This window comes from Mustela nivalis, assembly GCF_964662115.1.
Source record: "Mustela nivalis genome assembly, chromosome: 13".
NCBI classification, from domain to species: Eukaryota; Metazoa; Chordata; class Mammalia; order Carnivora; family Mustelidae; genus Mustela; species Mustela nivalis.
The window spans coordinates 72074483-72086039 of NC_139032.1; the positions used below are offsets into that span (position 1 = coordinate 72074483).

General features: G+C 38.8%; 1 protein-coding gene across 1 annotated transcript in view; it reads right to left on the reverse strand.

The window, feature by feature from the left end:
* ECPAS (Ecm29 proteasome adaptor and scaffold) overlaps positions 1 to 11557 on the reverse strand; it is a 295320-nt gene that overhangs the window by 101209 nt on the left and 182554 nt on the right. The window lies entirely within an intron of this gene.

Genomic DNA, 11557 nt, shown 5'->3' on the forward strand with positions numbered 1-11557 from the left:
ATGCCCCAAAACAATATAGTAGTCATATCTAAAAGCAGAGATGGTAAATAATTGCAAAGTTTGAAATACTGTGAGAATTCCCAAAACGTGACACATAAAGTGAGCAAATGCTGTTGGGAAAATGGTGCCAGTAGAATTGCTCAATTCTAGTTCAATTCAAGGTTGCCGCAAACCTTCAATTGGTGTAAAAAAACAAAAACAACCAAACCACACATGATATCTGTGAAGCACAATAATATAATGCATCTGTTCATTTCTGGAAATGCTACAAACATTCATTAATGCTTAGTATATGCAATGCACTTTAAAGAGATGAGATGAATAGCAAATGTTCTCCGCCCTGTAGAAATCCAGTGGGGTGGGTAAGACTGATGAGTTTTGGAGGGGTGGGTACGGTGCAGGTCAGAGTAGGATTGCAACTAACAGCTCTAGCGGGCTGTGTGCAGCACTAAAAATGAAATGTAAGCCTAGCGGGTGGGAGCCCACAGGAGAGTGACTCTGACACTTGGGGGTAGGAGGCCGTTGCACCCCATGTTGCCACAGTTGAGGCCCGGCGTCATAAAGACCTTTCTTCCCAACCCTTTTGAGAAGTTTGTGTTTTATTACCAAGCCAGTGAGGAACCACTGCATGTTCTTCCTGCGTGTGTGTATTACCTGATAGTCTTCTATTTTTGTTATTTCTTATTTTGTGTTTTCCTCAGAATTGTTTCTTTGAGGTGCAACTGCTTGATGAAAATGGAGATGCATTTTAAGATTCTGAAAATGTACTGTCAAAATGTCTGTAAAATACAGCATATTTCATAGGGTCTCTCCTTTATATGGAACTATGGACGTCTATAAAGGTCTGACCTAAGGAAGTTTTTCCCCAAACCAGGGCACTTGTGAGGTGTCTATCCTGAGTCAATCTGGTGTTTAGGAAGTTGAAAATTACTATTTTCTACCCTCAGAGCATCGGTTAGATCTTTGCTGGACTCTTACAGGTTCCAAGGTCAAGATTCTTCCAGTTGGAGTCCTCAAGGGCCTCTCCTTACAGAGGGGTTCTGAAAATCTACAAGCTTTGCCAAATCTATCAGTAGCTCTTCTGGGGTTTTTGCCATTGGTATTCAAGATGTTTATAGCCTTTTTGTAAAATGGAACCAAGGAGAGCATTCCCCTCTAAAGTAGTAATTCATGGATGCCTAGTCTCTCCTCCCACCCCCCGCTTTGAAGAATTGTCTTCATTTTCTCACTTCATCTGCCAGCCTCATCAGAACCTTCCTTTTGCTCTTGCATCTTTTTTTTTTTTTTTTTAATTAAAAAAAATTTTTTTTCTGCTCTTGCATCTTTAAGACCGTTGGTTTAAAGGTTCTGTTTGGGAAGCCTGGCCTCTGGGCTTCCCAAGCTACATTTTCTGTTGATTTGTTTTATTCCTTCAAATGGGCCTTACTTTTCTCTTTCTTCATACTTCTTGTGAATCTTTTGTTGTTGAAAACTCAACATTTGAATCTTCTAGTTCAGTAGCTCTGGAAATTAGGCTTTCCCTCTTTTCAGAGTTTTAGGTGATTGTTTTAGGATGTCTCTGTGCTGGGGATCAGTCTGTGGTGAATGCTTAAATTTTTCTGGCTGTATTTCCCTGGGTAGAGACTGTGGTTTTCTAAGTTTTCCATATGTGATTTTCTTTTCAATGTCTAGAAAAACCAGGTGCTGTCCACAAGGACCTTGGAAGCTCTATTACCCAGTGGAGGTTGGAAGAGTGGTGGCTGGATTCTGTGAAGGCTCTTCCTTCGTGATCAGAAACAGCCACCCACAATGCAGAACCCAGAACTCCAGTATTTAGAGGCAAAGGTTTTTATTGCCTACTCTGGTTCCAGCAAGACAAACTATGGGTGTGGATTTCATCTCTTGGGCTGGCCAGAAGAGTCTGGGTGACTCCTAATGTCCCGAAGGCTACTTCCACCTCTCATCATTTCAGTTTACCAGTCAGGGTTTTCCCTGAGAGCTGTAAGTTTTCAAATAGACATCATGTATTCCAGAGTAATCACTAGATACTTTCTTCTGGTACAGTTGTCTAGGTGGCAAGTTGGATTTCTGGTGCTTCCTACTCTACCATCTTCCCTGATATCACTTCCTCCACATCTTTGATCTTTATCTTGCTTTCTGGAAAATTTTCTCAGCTTTACCCTCCAACTCTGCTACTAAATGTTTTGAATGTTTTGTTGCTGTTGTCACATTTATAATTCTAAGTGCATTTAGATTGTTTTGTTTTGTTTTGTTTTTTTGGATAATCTGTTTTTTCACTGGTAAACTTTTTTTTCCCTACGAAGATGCTAATACAGTGTCTTTCCATGTTATTCTGCTCCCTGCATTATCTGTCTTTCCTCTGGGTTTTTAACCTGTTTTCTCTCTTTCACAATGGAGGCTTTTCTCAGATTTCCTCAAATTTCTAGGAATCTTTGTTCACATTTAAGAAGAGGGTTCTAAAAGCTGACTGGAAGGTGTTTTAATTACTACAGCACTGTCCAAGAGGAGCATAATGTGAGCCACATACGTAATTTCAGATTTTCTGGTAGCTACTTTTAAAAAGCAAAGCAGATGAAGTTAACAATATATTTCATTTTACCCAATAGAGGCATAATATTATTTCAACATATTTTAACCGGTGTAAAACTTACTGATGAGATATTTTATATTTCTTTCTGCATTGTCTTCAAAACCCAGTGTATAGTTTATAAACATTGCAGCACATTTTAATTCATACACTAAATTTTCATCTGAATTACTTGATCCATTTTTAGATTTGTAAAACTTAGCATTGAAAAGTGGATTCACATAGTTCTTGCAAACATATCTTGTTCTAAATATACTTAAAATTTTTGATAACTGCATCAAGTATCAGAAGAATAACTGATATTTGCATCCACATTGACAAAACTGTTCATCTTTTTATTGGAAGAATTGATTTGACTTTGAACCAAAAGCATTTCAAATTACAGTTGAAAACTGTATTTGTTCAGGTAAATTCAACTCAGTATTATCATCATCAAATTTGGCATAAGGCATTACATAAAATGGAAACAAAACTGAACTTATTCATATCAACAAACCAGTCTTTACATTTGTCTTTTTTTTTTTTTTTGCAGCTAACTTGCATAAAGCACTATCGATTACATTTAAAATTTGCATATTGACCCAATGTTAGAAAAATGTGTACAGTTGTCATTTTCAAATTTGTATTACGAAATGTTTCTTAATGTTTAATTTAGTTTATTATTAGTTAATTTGGTTTTAACTAAATTATTTTAACTAAATTTTTCCCCTAAGTAGGTAAAATTTTTCCTGTCATAAGGAACTTCAAATTCAGCTTATTCGTGCACAGTGTTATGTTAAGGAGAATTATCATACTGACACTTTTTGTCCTTGATTATATGGCAAGCATTCCTTTCATTTTAAGAAAACCTTGAATTGGAATGCCTAGTACAGGAAGTCTTTGTAAAAATTCTCTTATGACTCAACCAAGGAACATTAATAAAAACACAGATCATTAAAAACATTACTGATTCCATAACCTGGCAATGATTATTTTATAGCACTTGCACATATATATTGAAGAATTTTAACATCTGTATTCATGACCCATTAGAGTTTGCTTTGGAAAACAACATAAATATTTTCAATAGTTATCAGACAGTGGAACAAAGCAATGAGGGAAACAACATTCTCTTGCTTTAAAATTCCAGTACTTTTGATCTTTTGATTTAACATAGCTGGAAGTCTCATTCTTACGATAGAAACTAATTTTTCTATGTCTAGCTGAAATTCTTTGACAGGTGAAAAAAAAATGTCAAAAATAAAACCTGTCACAAGTTTGAGTTTCTAGGCAATGAATTGACATTTCTTCATAAATTTGGATGTTCTTTGAGACAAAATGTACCAAAATTTTCAACAGTTCACTGTCTTACATCACATGACTCATCTAAAGCTAAAAGTAAATACTTGCAACTCTTAAAATTATGAAACAATCTTTGATAGTATTAGAAACTTCTTGTATCCTATGATCAGTATTGTTTAGAGGGTTAATTGAAGATCTCAACTTTTGTAAATGTCTTTTTAAGTCTTATAATTTTCTAACTAAATTATCATAACTGAAATAATCATTCCTTTTTACCATCTTTCCAGTGAAGATTTTGTGTTTGTGTGTGTGTGTGTGTGTGTGTTCAAGAATTCAAGTATTGTATAGTTGGCCAACTTTACAAGCTCAAAAATCTTGTTAAAAAGTGTTTAAATTTTTTTGATGGGAATTGCTCATTTCATGTGACTAATTTCATGGATTTTTTTTTTCTGTTAGAATACTTATTGAACTCACTAGATTGTTGCTGGAAATGACAAATACTAGCTGTTGTCTTAAATATTGTCTACTCTATTTAACACTTTTGTATACAACAAGCAGCTTTTTCATTTCACTGTGCCTGCAGTAAATTGCAATCGCTATTCCTCGTTAAATGTGCACTAGACCCTCTTCCCCTTTTCTCTTTACTAGTTGCAGTACTCGCTTCTGCAGTGCACTGAATTCTGCCTCAGTATTATGCCTTCATTTAAAATTTAAATGTTTTCCCGTATTTTTTTAATCTAGAAAATGATTAAAATTAAAATAGTGTGTATCTCAGTTGATGATTCTGATTTGCATAAGTATCACTGTAACTTGTGCTGTCTGCCTTGGTATACTTGAACTTGTGCTAGCCACATAAAATATCCAAGTAAACACATCGTGATGTTATTCCAGTGCATAGAAGAAAATCATCTGAACCAAATCAATCTGTCGATACTGCCTAGATTGGTGAAGTGTTTATCTGTAATCCTAGAACTAATGCACGTTCCTGTCTAAGCATTACAGTACAACATCCTATGCGATGCAACAGTTAAAGTGAATTGTAGTTCTACGAAAACAATAAAGTTGTGTTTAATGGGAAGACATTGACTCTGCTTCGGTTTTTTCAGTCTCAGAATGTGGCAGTGTTCATTACCATGGTTCTCAGTAGATTTATGTGGCTGCCATAATGGACAATACAGGGTCGGAGTAAGCAGTGCTAGCCAGGGAGCCAAGAGATCCAAGTGGTTTAACTGAATAACAGTTCATTTCCCAGGAAGGCTTCCTGCATTTTGTTGCCTTCCAACATTTTGTAGCTATGCCATTGGGAGGCCCCAGAGGCAAAGAAATCAAGAACAGGAGCATTATACATTTATACATACATATTTAAACACTAACCTGGAAGCAGCTTAGAACCATGGGTTCTGGGGCTCCTGTGGTTGGTTAGGCATCTGCCTTCAGCTCAGGTAATGATCTCAGGGTCCTGGGATGAGCCCCATATCAGACTCCCTACTCAGTGGGAAGTCTGCTTCTCCCCCCCCCCCCCCCCGGCTGCTTTCTTGCTTGCATGCTGTCCCTCAAATGAATAAAATTTTTAAAGAAATCAATCGAAAGGAACCATGGGTCTCCACTGGGTGCCAAGATGTCCCAGGTCACTGTAGAGAACTCATAGGGATTTCCCAGGATATTTTACATTTTAGGGAAACACAGCTATCGCTATTGGGCATAGCACCAACTACTATTGTCTGGACCTTTTTAGCAAATGGGGCAGTTAGGTATTTCTTACCTAATTGTGCCTAAGGGCACTGTGAAATGCTGACTGTGGTGCTAAGAATGCTCTAACCCGGAAACTGGGAACATGTGGCTTAGAAATCTCTTCTGTTCTTTTGCATTGGCCAGAAATCAGTCACATGACACCTCACCGCAGAGGAAGCTGGGAAATTGTCTCCCCCTCATTGTGAGCACATGGACTGCTCCAGCTACAACCTGTCCTGATCACTATGTCCTTTCGTTAACCCCCCACACAATACATACCTCTTTTCCTAAGGGAGGCAATCCAAAGTCTGTTGATGAACGTTTCCACCTGTAAGTCCAGGGTCTCTGGGTTAGAAGCTTGAGTACATGGGAGCGGCAGGTCAATTTGTGGGCTTCACAGAAGGATGATTGGGTGTTCACTTAGTTTTTGCCTTGGGGACTCCCACATGTCAGTGTCTGTCAGTCATCCTTGAAGCAGTGTAATTTCTCAGGAAGGATCTATTGGTTTCTAGAGAGGGAGCTAATCTTCCAGGGTTTATACCCCTGGCTATTGCGGGCTAGGTGGAAGAAAGCAGCCTTGTGGGATGGGAGTTGAAGTCCACTCACACCCCCACCTTGGACTTCCACTTAATCTATTTTTAGCCTGACATCTCATTTCCACCTTCTTCCAGGGCCAAGGGACCCTAGTTAAAAGCCTTTCAGATTCCACTTGGTAACAGTTCATACTTCAGTTTTCTCTGGGGGGTTATGGATAGATAAACGCCAGGCAAGCTAGGAGTGGTACTGTGGGCTTGAACTACTCCTCTTCCCTTCTCTTCTCTCTTTCTCCCTCCCTCCTTTCCTTCCTTTCTAAGATTTTATTTATTTGAGAGAGAGAGAGAGAACACAAGCAGGGGGAGGGGAAGGGGCAGAGGGAGAAGCAGGCTCCCCACTGAGCAGGAAGCTGGATGTGGGGCATGATCCCAGGACCCTGAGATCACGACCTGAGCTGAAGGCAGATGCTTAACCAACTGAGCCACCCAGGTGCCCCTTGAACGTTTCTTTTTGTACATTTTCAAGTACTATCTTTGTAGCCCCCTTGGTTGCCTCCTCACTTCCAGAGGACCTGACATCTACACTTCCCAAATCTTTATAGGTTTTATCAGACCCTTTGGAAGAAGGCAGTTGTGTTTGTTTGTTTGTTTGCCTGTCCTGTCAATGCAAGTTCCTAAACAGTATGTGTCTTCATACAATATTGCTTGGGGTTTCATGTGTTTCTTAATTTTTTAAGCATACAGAGTGATGATTTGGTATATATATTGTGAAATGATCCCCCTCTCCAGTTCAGTTAATTCATACATCCATCACTTTACATACTTACCTTTTTTGAGGGGAACATTTTAAATTCTACTCCTAGGGGCGCCTGGTTGGCTCAGTGGGTTAAGCCGCTGCCTTCGGCTCAGGTCATGATCTCAGGGTCCTGGGATCGAGTCCCGCATCTGGCTCTCTGCTCGGCAGGGAGCCTGCTTCCCTCTCTCTCTCTCTCTGCCTGCCTCTCCATCTACTTGTGATTTCTCTCTGTCAAATAAATAAATAAAATCTTTAAAAAAATCAAATAAATTCTACTCCTAGCAAATTTCAATTATAAAATACAGTGTTATCAACTCCTCTCATCATGTTACACACTGGGTCCTTAGGACTTAATCATTTGTACTGAATTTGTACCCCTTTACCAACCTCTTCCTATTTCTCACCACCCCCAAACCCTGGCAACTACTTTTCTACTGTTCCCATGAGTTCGACGTTTTCCTTTCTTTTTTAGATTTCACATATAAGTGATGCCACATAGTATTTGTCTTTTCCTGGCTTGTTTCACTAAGCATAATGCCCTGTTTCATCCATGTTGCAAAGGGCAACTTCCTTTTCTAAGGCTGAAGGATATTTGTGTGTGTGAGTGTGTTTTCTTTATCCATTCATCTCTTAATGGACACTACATTGTTTTCATGCCTTGGCTATCGTGAATAATACTGCAAAAATTCATTTCTTTGAAGTGTACAATTTAGTAGTTTTAGTATTGTCACAAAGATGTGCAACTATTACCACTATAGGGATGCCTGTGTGGCTCAGTCAATTAATTGTTAGCCTTTGGCTCAGGTCATGATCCCAGGATCCTGGGATCAAGCCCCATATGGGGCTCCCTGCTCAGCTGAGAGCCTGCTTCTCCCTCTCCCTCAGCTCCTCCCTCTGCTCATGCTTGCTATCTCAAATAAATAAAATCCTTTTTTTTAAAAAAAGAAAAAAAAACTATCACCACTATATAATTCAAGAATATTTTTATCTTGGGGTGGCTCAGTGGGTTAAGCCTCTGCCTTCGGCTCAGGTCATGATCCCAGGGTCCTGGGATCAAGCCCCACATCAGGCTCTCTGCTCGGCGGGGAGCCTGCTTCCTCCTTTCTTTCTGCCTGCCTCTCTGCCTACTTGTGATTTCTCTCTGTGTCAAATAAATAAATAAATAAAATCTTAAAAAAATTTTTTTTTCTCTCTCCCCAAATCAATTCCATACCTATTAACCATCACTTCCTACTTGCCCCTTACCAATCTGTACAACCACTAATCTACTTTGTCTCTAAATTTGCCTGTTTTTTCTGGACATTCCATATAAACAGAATCATACAGGGGCACCTGGGTGGCTCAGTAGTTATGTGTCTGTCTTGGGCTCAGGTCATGATCTGGGAGTCACTGGGATGGAGTCCTGTAGCAGGCTCCTTGCTCAGCAGGAAGTCTGCTTCTCCCTCTCCCTTTCTCTCTCGTTCACTCTCTCTCCCAAATAAGTAAATAAAATCTTTTAAAAAAAATCATACAATGAATGGCTTTTTGTGTCTGCTTTCTTTCAGTTAGCCTGATGTTTCCAAAAATCTATTTATGTTGTAGCGTGTATCAGTACTTCATTCCTTTTTATGGCTGAATAATATTTCATTGTATGGATATACCACATTACAGTCATTCATCATTTGATGGACATTGGGTTGTTTCTTCTTTGGGCTATTATAAATAATGCTGCTATGAACATTTGGGTATAAGTTTTTGTGTGGACATATGATTTCAATTCTTCGGTGTATACCAGTGAGTGAAACTGTGAGTGTGGTGTACACGGCAACTCTGCTTACCATTTTGAAGAATTCCTGAACTGTTTCCCAAAGGGGTCCCACCACTTTACATCCCCCTCAGCAATGTGTGAGTAATTGGCAAAATCGATTTTTCACTTCTTTGCCATCACTTGTTATTGCCTGTCTTTCTTATAACAACGGGTTACAAAAATCCTACCGGTTCCTCTTAATTTTTCTTAAATGGAGTTTGTTTTTCTGTTTCTTATGCCCTAGGTTGTTTTGGATGATTTTCCAGACAAGAAGGCAGATTTCTTACTCCCTTAAAATTAGAAGCTCTGTAGATCTTGTAAAACTTTTTCAATTGGGCTAATAATACTCTGTCAGTGTTGATGTCCTGCCTGGTTCTTTATCTGGAAATTCTTTATCCTTCATCTGTAGGCTGTTGACTATCACTTTACTATGAAATTGCACTGAAAAAATTATATTCTTGGAACATACACAAGTTCACAGAATGTAAACTCCAAATACTTGAATTGTGGGCTATTGCATGCTGGCAAAAATCACAATGAGTTGTATCATATCAAGTCCAATTAGCCACTTGGCAGTAGTCGTGGATTATGCTGTTAAGCATCAGGCTAAAACTCTATGGCAAGTATTTTAAATGAGTTAATCTTCTGAAACTAATGATATGCATAATTAACTGAATTTAAGTAAAATAAAGCTTAAAAAATGAGTTATTCTGAAATATTGTATTAAAAAGGGAATTCTTTTAATACTTTATTATAAAAATGCATAATTGTGCATAGATTGATAAATGTATTTTAAAACTTTTCCCAAGCTGTAGCAATAACTTAAAATGCAATGGAAAAAAATCCTATTCACATTAGTAGCAAAACAATGAAACACACATCTTTGTGTTTTGAGTGGGTGAGTCTAGATATGGAACCAAGTACCTACAAATGGAAAACATAGTAAAAGATATATTTCAAGTCAATGAAGGAAAGATGGATTCCATAAATGATGTAGGAAAAACTGGCTCATAACTTGGAAAATATTAAGACAGATACCTATCTTACTGTTGGGACCAAGATAAATTCCAGAGGAGATGTAGATGGAAGTGGAGGAAACAGGAAGCCCTGTGTTCCTCCTGTCTCCGCTGAAGCTGAAAATATTAATGCCTGCTTGGGAGGCTTTCCCAAAAAGTACATACTGTGTGGTTGTGGATCTCACAGACTTCGGCCTTACCTTGGCTGATTATTGTCTGTCTCTCTCCCTCTGAGTAAGTCAGGAGTCTGTGGTAGTTTGGTAGCTGGAAAGCTCCTGTCTTGTGGCCTATGTTTTTTGTACTGGTCATATTTTCTCTTTTTTTAAAAATTGTGTTCAGGTATAATTTACATATAATAAGATGCACATTTAAACATACCACTTTATGAGTTCTGACAAATACCTCCTCTTATGTCATCCCCACTCCAACACTGAAATGACCCCAGAAAATTCTCTCTTGCTCCTTTGCTTTCAATCTCAATCCCCTATTCTATGCTCTGTCACGGATCTAATATAACATCTAAAACTGAATGAAATATGGGAGAAAGATTTCACGACCTTGAGCTAGGCAAAGGTTTCTTAGGTGAGACACGAAAATCAGTAACTGTAAAGGAAAAAAAGATAAGTGTTAACAAAATTAAAAATAAATGCTGTTGGGGCACCTGGAGGGCTCACTCAGTTAAGCATCTGACTCTTGATTTTGGCTCAGGTCATAATCTCAGGGTTGTGGGATTGAACCCACGCTCAGAGGGAAGTGTACTTGAAGATGGTCTCCTTCTGCCCACCCCCCACTCATGCTCAAATAAATAACTAAATCTTAGAACAAAAATAAATGCTCTGGATTGTGTTTCTGGGTCAGCATGTGTTGCCTTTGGAAGTCCTCACTCTGTCCAGACAAAAAGTAAGTTGAGGAAACGGAAGGCTCAAGTCTTTTGAGAGACAGCAGAGAACTGAGGTCACAAATGGCTGCCCCCAGAGTTGGAGAGTCAGGAAGATACAGAGACTTGTGCTATTGGAGTTGAAGCCCAAGAACAGAAATCTCCATGGGCACCAGTAGCACCACGGTGGAAAAACTTGCACTATAATTGCTGGAGGTTCAGTATGGATATCTTTGAGTTAAAGACACCAGAGGTGCCCATCTTGGGTGAGTGTACCCCCACACTTTCCTGAGTTTTCACTCATACATATGTTTTACTTTCCCCATATGGAATGGGGAGGACAAGGACTTTTGTTTCTTTAATTGTATTTTTAATAGTAAGTAAATAAGTAAATAATTTGTAAAATTCAGAATTTTAAAAGCACAAAAGGTTATACAGTGTGAAGTTTCTTTCTTATCCCTGCCCTTCAGGCATTCCTCAGTTCTCTTCCCTGGAGACAACTTGTATCGATACTTATTGATACATACCTATGGAACAATAAATCCCTTCCTTGGTGTGATGTTATTAGACTCAGCTGCCTTGAGACCACCATACATTAGCAATGATTATTTCTTCTCATGTAATAAGCAATGAGGGCGGTAACTTCATGACTTCACTAATTTCTACAGGAAGGTAGCTAACATTTACTTTGGCCCTAATACAGGCTACGCATTATGCAGGTGTTTGTGTTTTGTTTTGAAGATTTTTTTATTTTTTATTTTAGAGAGACCGTGTGTATGCAGTGAGGGGAAAGGGATCATGGGAGAGGGAGAGAATCCGAAGCAGACTTCCCACTGACCTTGGAGCCTGACGCAGAACTCAGTCCTACAACCCTGAGATCATGACCTGAGCTGAAATTAAGAGTCAGATGTTTAATGGGCTGAGCCACCCAGGTACCCCATGCTGGTGTT